This window comes from Dendropsophus ebraccatus, chromosome 11, assembly GCF_027789765.1.
Source record: "Dendropsophus ebraccatus isolate aDenEbr1 chromosome 11, aDenEbr1.pat, whole genome shotgun sequence".
Taxonomy (NCBI): Eukaryota; Metazoa; Chordata; class Amphibia; order Anura; family Hylidae; genus Dendropsophus; species Dendropsophus ebraccatus.
This window is the reverse complement of record NC_091464.1, coordinates 83614947-83623656: the sequence shown is the minus strand read 5'-3', so window position 1 is coordinate 83623656 and position 8710 is coordinate 83614947.

Here is an 8710-nt window from a genome sequence, read left to right as displayed (position 1 = left end):
AGCATGCTGAATGATAGGAGTAGTAGTGATACTGAGGATAAGATGCTGGGTGGAATGAGACTGAGATGAATACTTGCTGTTGATGATTAGAGAAGATGATGAGAGGAATGACTGAAGAATGACTGAAGAACGGCACCCGGATCTTGAGAATAGATGAGAATCTTGAGAACTTGAGAGTAGAACACAGCCAGGAACACTTCTGGTAATGCTGCAACAGATACCGCAGGGTTGCGGCCTAGTGACACAGGAGCAGCAGCAACACACACCCTGTCCCCCTGAAGGTGGGAGACAGGACATGAGGTAGAGAGGAAGTCACATGGTATTCCCAGCCAAAGCTCAATGGCCATTGGAGTTACCATGGAAGCAGGGGCAGTCACGTGACATCCAGCCATTGCATCATCACACCATTAGAACATATAGGACCAAATATACATGAGAAGTACCATACTTGGACACTGGGAGGCGACATAATACCCTTAGGCACTGATAACTGAATATGCATACAAGAAATGAATGGAATAGCAGACCTGAACACTGAGAGGGGTGACACAATACACAGTTGCAGTGGACCATAGCTTTCCAGAACAGGAATGGCTATAATAAAGAGGTAAAGATAGAATAGCAGACAAAATGGCCTACACTGCACTGGGGCCCACAGAGCCTCTAGGGGCCCGGAGAAGGGCCCGATGCTCTAATGTTCAGTCTGCTCCCTGTAGTGGAGGGTGAGTGGTCTCAACATCAGAAGACACAGGAGATGGAGCAGGATCTGCACAGAGAGGGAAAGGGTGAAGGACCTGATCACATGACCCTTAGGTCCTCAACCTTACAGTATGAAGAGCAGCCTGACAGAGAGGAAGAGGGAGAAGACTGAGTAATAACTGCTGTGTCAGTCAGTCAGTCAGTCAGTAATGTGTCTGAGTCAGTAAGTGTGTGTCAGTAATGAGTGTTTGTGTATGTTAGTGGTGTCTCAAGTGATTGTGCATAGTGTGTGGATGATGGGTGGATTGTGGATGGATGAGGCTCTGTCCCTGAGCGCCCACAAAAACCTGGAGCCGGCCCTGTTTCTGATGACAGATGGATCTGCTTCATGTAGAGAATCATTACCGTATTTTCCGGCGTATAAGGCGACTGGGCGTATAAGACGATCCCTGACTTTCAAGAAGATTGTCAGGGGTTCGCCGGAAAATGTTAACCCCTGCCTGACTGCGGACCTGCTGCGGTCAGGCATGGGTTAACTGCAGCTAATTTTAAAAAAACAAACAGTTAAGTCACCTGGGGCCTGTTCCCGACCTCTGCGTGCCTCCTGTCCCGTCCCCGGCGCAGGCAGTGTGACGTACACTTCTTCGATGAGACGCTTGGCTGCTCGGGAGAGCTTCGGGGGAATCCCCGGCGCAGTCAGTGTACGTCACACTGCCTGCGCTGGGAACGGGACAGGAGGCGCGGAGGCCGGGAACAGGTGAGTTAACTGTTTTTTTTTTTTTGTAGTGGTTGCCCAATACGGTGGGGATGCTGCCATTTTTGAACTTTCTCACCGTATGGGGCAACCTTACCCGGTGTATAAGACGACCCCCAAATTCTAAGAAGATTTTTTGGGGTTAAAAAGTCGGCTTATACGCCGGAAAATACGGTACAACTATTGTTCAAGTGTGCAGACAGCAAAAATAATTCCGAAAAATCTGCACAATAAAACATGGTGCTATCCTACAGGCTGTGTATTTTTGTATTTCAGCTGTTTGCAGAGGTAAAGGCATTAGTAACTATTCTAAGGGATAACATATGCACAAATCATAGAAAATACACCATAAAACTAGCAAGTGTAAATATACTCTTTGGGTAGCTTCACACGTACCGGATTTTGCCGCGAAATCCACCGCGGATCCATAGGAGCTACATACTTGCAGTGGAATTTTCATTCCGCTGCGAGTATGTAACACCGGCCCCTTTAACCCCCCCCCCCCCCCTCAGCCAATCAGTGTACAGCCCCACCACAGTCACTGATTGGCTGAACGGGACCGACAGGAGTCTCCGATGCAGCCGCGGCGCCAAACAGGTAATGTATGCTGCGGGTTGTTAAAGGCCCCGGTGTTACATAGTCGCAGCGGAATTCCGCTGCAGGTATGTAACCCCATTGAAGTGACAGTACCAGGATTTGCAGCGGATTTGTGAAGCTACCCTGAAGGGTATTCTGCTAATAATAAGTGGCCACTGAAATTTCCCCATCGTTAAAACGCCCTGTTCTTTCAAATCAACTGGTGCCAGAAAATTCCAGAGATTTGTAATTTACTTCTGTTAAAAAAAATCTTCCAGTACTTATCAGCTGCTGTATGCCCTGCAGGAAGTGGTATTATTTCCAGTCTAAAGAGTAGGAGAGGTTTTCTATGGGGATTGGCTACTGCTCTTCACAGTTCCTGACATAGACTTGAGTTTTTTTAATAGAGGTAAATTAGAAATTTGGGGTGAACTAAACAACGCAACAAAACACAATTGAAAGGAGAAGTTGTTGAAACACAGTTACAATCACAGAAGACACAATTACAATCACATTCCTATGGCCCCACCTAAGAGGTTCATGGGATTACCCACGCTTACTTCTTTTCCAAGTTAGCCTTGCAATTCAATATTTCACTTGAGCTGTTCTATAACCCGGAGGCCTTGTGACCTGCTTTACTATTGTGTTGAGCCTCTGTTTCTTCTGTGCATTCTATGGACATGGCTCTCATGCTGCTTGATATATACTGCTGAAATGCAAGACGTAACCAGAGAGCAACAAGCAAGAATTATAGTCTCCATTTAGAAGCTTATAAAGAGATAAGACAACCTTCAAGGGGCACAAGACTACAACAAAGCCTTTGGATTCGCAGGCGCGGGGGTGGTTGCCAGCTTTGTATAACCCTTCTTTCTGTTCAAGAGAGTTAGACATACACGTATGTATGGCATAAAGGGTAAAATAGCTGAAAATACTATGGAGGAATTAAAGGTAAAGGAGAAGTCTGGCTGTATTTAAAATCCAGAAGCCGACAGGGAGGAATTTGATTAGGAGTAGGAACTTACCTCTCCCCGTGCCCATGGTGAGCGTCAGGACCAGCCCCGGGACCCCCCTTGCCGGAACTCAGGGGGAAAGGCCTGTCTTGGCTGATGAACTGGCCGCTCAGCCAATCAGTGACTGGAGCAGTGTCCCGCCCCAGTCACTGACTGGCTGAGCGGACAGTCCATCAGCCACGTTATGACATGTCAGCACCAGAGATCCCGGAGCCTGGCAGGGACCCGAGGCTGGTCCACCGCTCACCGCGGGCATTGGAAGAGGTAAGTTCATACTCCTGATCAAATTCCCTCCTGTCCCTGCTAGCTGCCAGATTATAAAGACGGACGGACAGTATGCTTACCAGACGGACAGTATGCTTACAGGACCTTGTGCCTTCTAAACCTAACTGCATCCCATCTTGTATCCAGACCAGACGTGCCCAACAGGGTAACAGAGCCTCCACACAATTGTGCAATCTTCCCCAATGAATGTATCCTTTTATTACTGGGTACTGTTGAATCCCTTCAGGTTCCCCAATAATTGACACCACACCGGCATCGATTTTAAGTGGCCACAACAGCCATATTTTATTTAACCTCCACTCCCCTTGACCCCCTGGCTGCCAACAGCCGATGAGACAAAACTAAACCACCGGGCTGCCCTCACCCAAACCGGAAAAAGAAACCCCCCCATAGCATCAGACCAAGGACAACCACCAAGAAGAGTCATCGCCCCATAACCCATGAATACCACAGGAGAAGCGGGGTGGGTGTTAGTTGTCACTGCTGGCTCTGGTTTACCAAAATGGCTGCACTTTCCCCCTAACAGACCCCTAATATATAGACAGATCTCCCCTTTTCCCAAAATCCAGATCCGCAGCGGATTTGTAAGTGCGGATTTGATGCTGTGTTCATTCATTTAGTTAAATCTGCTGCGGATCTGCTGCGGATCCGCAGCGGATTTTCTGCTGCGATACGGTAGGTGTGAAGGTACCCTTAAAATAGAAAAAAAAGAAAAAATACTTTGGGAGCGGTAACGTCTTCTGTGTGAACTAGTCCTTAGAAATGGTGAACTTACACTTGTTGAGTGGTGAGGATTTCACCACTCCTAAAAGTAACACGCCCAAAGATAATTATGCAAGGCTCGTTGCGATCCTCCCTGTGTGAACTCCCAGTTCCTCGGTCTCTGAAATACCAAACAAAAAAATATATAAAAAAGGAGAGCAAACTTTACATCTGATGAAATTATAAATATGTATCGTTAAAAAAGGGAGCACAGATGTTACTCACGCTCTATTTGTAATATGATAGCTAAGTCACATTTTTTAAACAAAAACAACCTGTATGAAATCAGAGGTACCTATAAATACACTACCACCAATAGCAGTGGACATACTACCTCTGTGGTGTCCCACTAGGTGTTTTTCTTTTCTTCTTACACCTTGGTAAAAGTGTGTCACTCTAGTCTAGTGTCACAGGTTAGGACAGGTAACTGCTGTTCCTTACTCCAACCACTAGATGTCACACTCTCACAGCACAGCGGCAGCTAACATTTAGGTCTAGCTACATTTCCATCTCTTTCTCTCTAGCAACAACTTCCTTTAGTCAGTTAGTTATCTGGCTACAGGCCAGGCAGGACATGTCTGTAGTTGTTCCTGACACTGGATTCCCAACCTTTATGGGCTGCTAGATAAGACTCTTAGGGAAACCGGAGACAAGGGAGTCTTCACCCTTCCCTACGCGGAGGACAGACAGCTAAAACAGGACAGTCAACCACCTTAGAAAAGAGACGGGCAAACTCAAGGCTGATCCTACAGTAGAGCACAGTCCAAGTTCAGCCGCTCTCTACTGACAAGACGCTCAGCTTTGTAGGAAGGAGACTACCTGGACTCGTACTACCCCAATAGGATGGAGATAACTAGCAGAGTACTTAGTAAACTAGGCAAAGGCCCTCCTATCCGCACCCTATCAACTGTTACTGTTTTCTTCTATCAACTATCCTATCTACCTGTTGGAGTATCATATTGATTATTTTTGCACTTAGTACCTGAGCACTGTTTGTCACAGTTTGCTTTAAAGGGGTACTCCAGCTAAAAGCTTTTTCCCAGTAATTGAAACACATTACAAAGTTATGTAACTAAGTAATATGCTTCAATCACCTATCTGCCCCCCTTCCCTATCTTTTCCCTCCTCAATCCCCCACCAGGAAGTGAAGTAAACTCATTTTACCTAATGACTGTTGACCCCAGGCTGTTCTGTGGCAGCCATTTTGTGACAATGACATCATCAAGGGGGAGGCAGGTCTAAGCCCTGTTAGGCCAGCCTCCCTGTTAGGACTTGAGCCGTGCGTTCAGCACAGCGTCCATAGCAGTCAGGCTGCTTTAGATTTTTTTTCTCTGCTCTGCTATTCCTGGATGTAGGAGTGTCCAGTGCTGCACTCCCTCTGCAGATCAGCACTAGGTGTTTGTTATCTCAGTGATTTAACTGACAGCTGACTCTCCCAGTCAGATGTCAGTATCTGGGCTGGGTGGGACTTCTAGTCCTATAAGTACAATCACTTGCCTCAAGTTTCTTGCCTGTGAAAGAGCCTAGTAACCCTAGTGTATCTTGATCTAGCATTCCTCTGACCTGTTTATCCTGTTTTTCCTGACCTCTGGCTTTTGGACCTCGACTATTCTTTTGGACTCTGATTTTGTACCCGAGTATACAGAACGTTGCTGACTCGGACTACTGACTACCCCTTTATTGTGTGTATTAGTCTTGTCTTGTTTTGTGTGCCTCACTTTACCGCAGGTGAGGGAACGCCGCCAAGTTGTCCGCTGCCGCCTAGGGCAGAGTGTGGCAATCAGGCAGGGACAGCTGGGGCGGGTGTCATTGGCAGGGACTGCACTGTCTATTTGTCTTTCCAGTCCCCGTCCTAACATTTTCACAGGCCGACAAAAACTGCAGTCAACCAAGGTGAGCGGCATGAGTACCGATACTTCGGTCACCGCCCGCGTTGACTACCCAATTAGAGATCATTGCAGGGTTGGTAGTGCAATTGTCCAACCGGGTGGACACTCTGCCTCTCACTACCCCCCCCCCCCCCGGCCAGCAGCAACTCAGACCCCAGTAACAGTAACAGTAACAAAATGCTGTTACCGGACAGATTTCAGGGAGACACTGATAAATACCGGACCTTCAGAGAATCCTGCTATTTATATTTCAGGTTTAACCCTTTTGTTTCCGATGGTGAAAGGGTTGCCCTGATAGTCTCCCTTCTCCAAGGTCCCCCGCAGGATTGGGCCTTGGCCCTTCCTTCAGACGCTCCTGAATGGAATTCGGTGGAGACGTTTTTCACTTCCCTTGGCCAGATTTATGATGATCCAAACCGGGTTGCAGTGGCGGAGTCCCATCTCCTATCCATCCAGCAGGGCAGTCGCACCGCAGAAGAATATTGTGTGGAGTTCCGGCAATGGTGCACCCTGACTGGATGGCAGGACTCCCCACCAAAAACTTTATTTCGTCAGGGTCTGTCTGATGCTATAAAGGACATTATGGTTAGCCATCCCACTCCCGACTCCCTTAGTGGCTACATGACACTAGCCGTGACTATTGACCGCAGACTAAGGGAAAGGAAACAGGAAAAAATGGAGGCGACTTCAAGTCGACCAAGGTCCAGCCAGTCCCCAAATCCCTTTTCCAATGTGACAGAATCGTCTGCTTCCGGGGTTCCCGATGATCCTGGGTAACACCTCAGCTAGAAGGGCGTACAGGATGGAGCACTCACTCTGCTTGGAAGGCAGGTCACCTTCTAAAGATCTGTCCATCAAAGCCATCCCTGAAGTCGGGAAACGCCAGTGACTGAGTGATGGTCCAGAGGGTCACTCAGGCACCCAGGTACCTCTAAAAAAGTTTGACAAGTTTCTGTTGCCTGTTACCCTGGTGTCAAATAATGTTGTTCTTTCCTGCACAGCAATGGTGGATTCAGGCGCCGCCCTGAGTTTTGTTCGTGCTTCGGTGGCTGAGTCTTTAGGCCTGGAGTTGGTGCCCCTATGTTGTCCATTCACTGTGGCTGGAGCTGATTCTGCCCCCTTGAGAGGCGGAGCAGTGACGTGTCGCACTCCAGAGGTCTCTATGCAGGTTGGGTGCCTCCACCAGGAGAAGGTGTCATTTTTTGTTTTAGATAAATTGGCTGCCAATATCATTTTAGGGTTACCTTGGTTACGTCAGCACAACCCGGTGTTCAATTGGAGGACCACAGAGCTGATAAAGTGGGGTAGCTCTTGTGGTTCCCATTTGACTCAGGTAGTTCCTGTTTTGGGTTCAGTCGGAGAGGCTGCTAATCTACCCAGGTTCATTTCCGATTAAGCTGACGTTTTTAATGAGGCCATTGCTGACGCCTTGCCTCCTCACCGTCCGTATGACTGCGCTGTCGATCGGGTGTCTGGGGCTAGGTTCCCTAAAGGCCGCATTTTCAATCTGTCCCCCCCAGAACGAGAGTCGATGCGCGAATACATACGGGACAGTCTGAGGAAGGGTCACATTAGGCCTTCGGTGTCACCTATGGGTGCAGGGTTTTTCTTTGTAGAGAAGAAAGACAGAGGTTTGCGTCTCTGCATTGATTACAGGGAGCTTAACAAAATAACGGTCAAAGACCTGCATCCACTTCCTCTGATTCCTGATCTGCTCAACCAGGTAGTAGGCGCCCGTTGGTTCTCGAAAATTGACCTTCGGGGCGCCTACAATCTAATTCGGATCAGAGAAGGTGATGAATGGAAGACGGCCTTCAATACTCCCAAGGGGCACTTTCAGTATCTTGTCATGCCCTTTGGGTTAAGTAATGCCCCTGCCGTCTTCCAAAGGTTTGTTAATGATATTTTCCGCGACCTGTTTGGCCTGGTATGTCGTAGTATATCTAGATGATATCCTTATATATTCCCCCGACTGGGGTTCACATGTGAAACATGTACGTGAGGTCCTGACTAGACTTCGTAAGAATACCCTGTGTGCTAAATTATCCAAATGTTTGTTTGGGGTAAAGGAGATTGGATTCTTGGGTTATATCATTACTCCAGAATCAGTCCAGATGGACACGAAAAAGGTGTCAGCGGTCTTGGAGTGGGCCAGACCCACAACTTTGAAAGAACTACAGAGGTTTCTAGGTTTTGCGAACTTTTACAGGAAGTTTATTAGAAATTTTTCGCTTATTGTGAAACCGCTGACTGATCTCACTAAGAAAGGTGTGAATCCAACCTCCTGGCCCCCAGAAGCTGAAATGGCTTTTGAAAAACTAAAGCACAGCTTTTCTTCTGCTCCCGTATTGGTTCATCCTGATTTGGAACAGCCATTTGTGGTGGAGGTGGATGCGTCCGAGTCTGGTGTTGGGGCGGTACTGTCCCAAGGTAAGGAACCATTTACTAACTTGAGGTCCTTGGCGTACTTCTCCAGGAAATTCTCTATGTCCGAAATTAATTATGATGTTGGCAACCGTGAGTTGCTAGCCATTAAATGGGCGTTAGAGGAGTGGAGACATTACCTGGAGGGGGCCAGACACCAGGTCACGGTCCTTACTGACCATAAAAATTTACTCTATCTAGACAAAGCTAAAAGGTTGAATCCTAGGCAAGCACGCTGGGCGTTATTTTTTACTCGTTTCAACTTCATTGTTACCTATCGTCCTGGCACTAAAAACATTAAAGCTGATGCT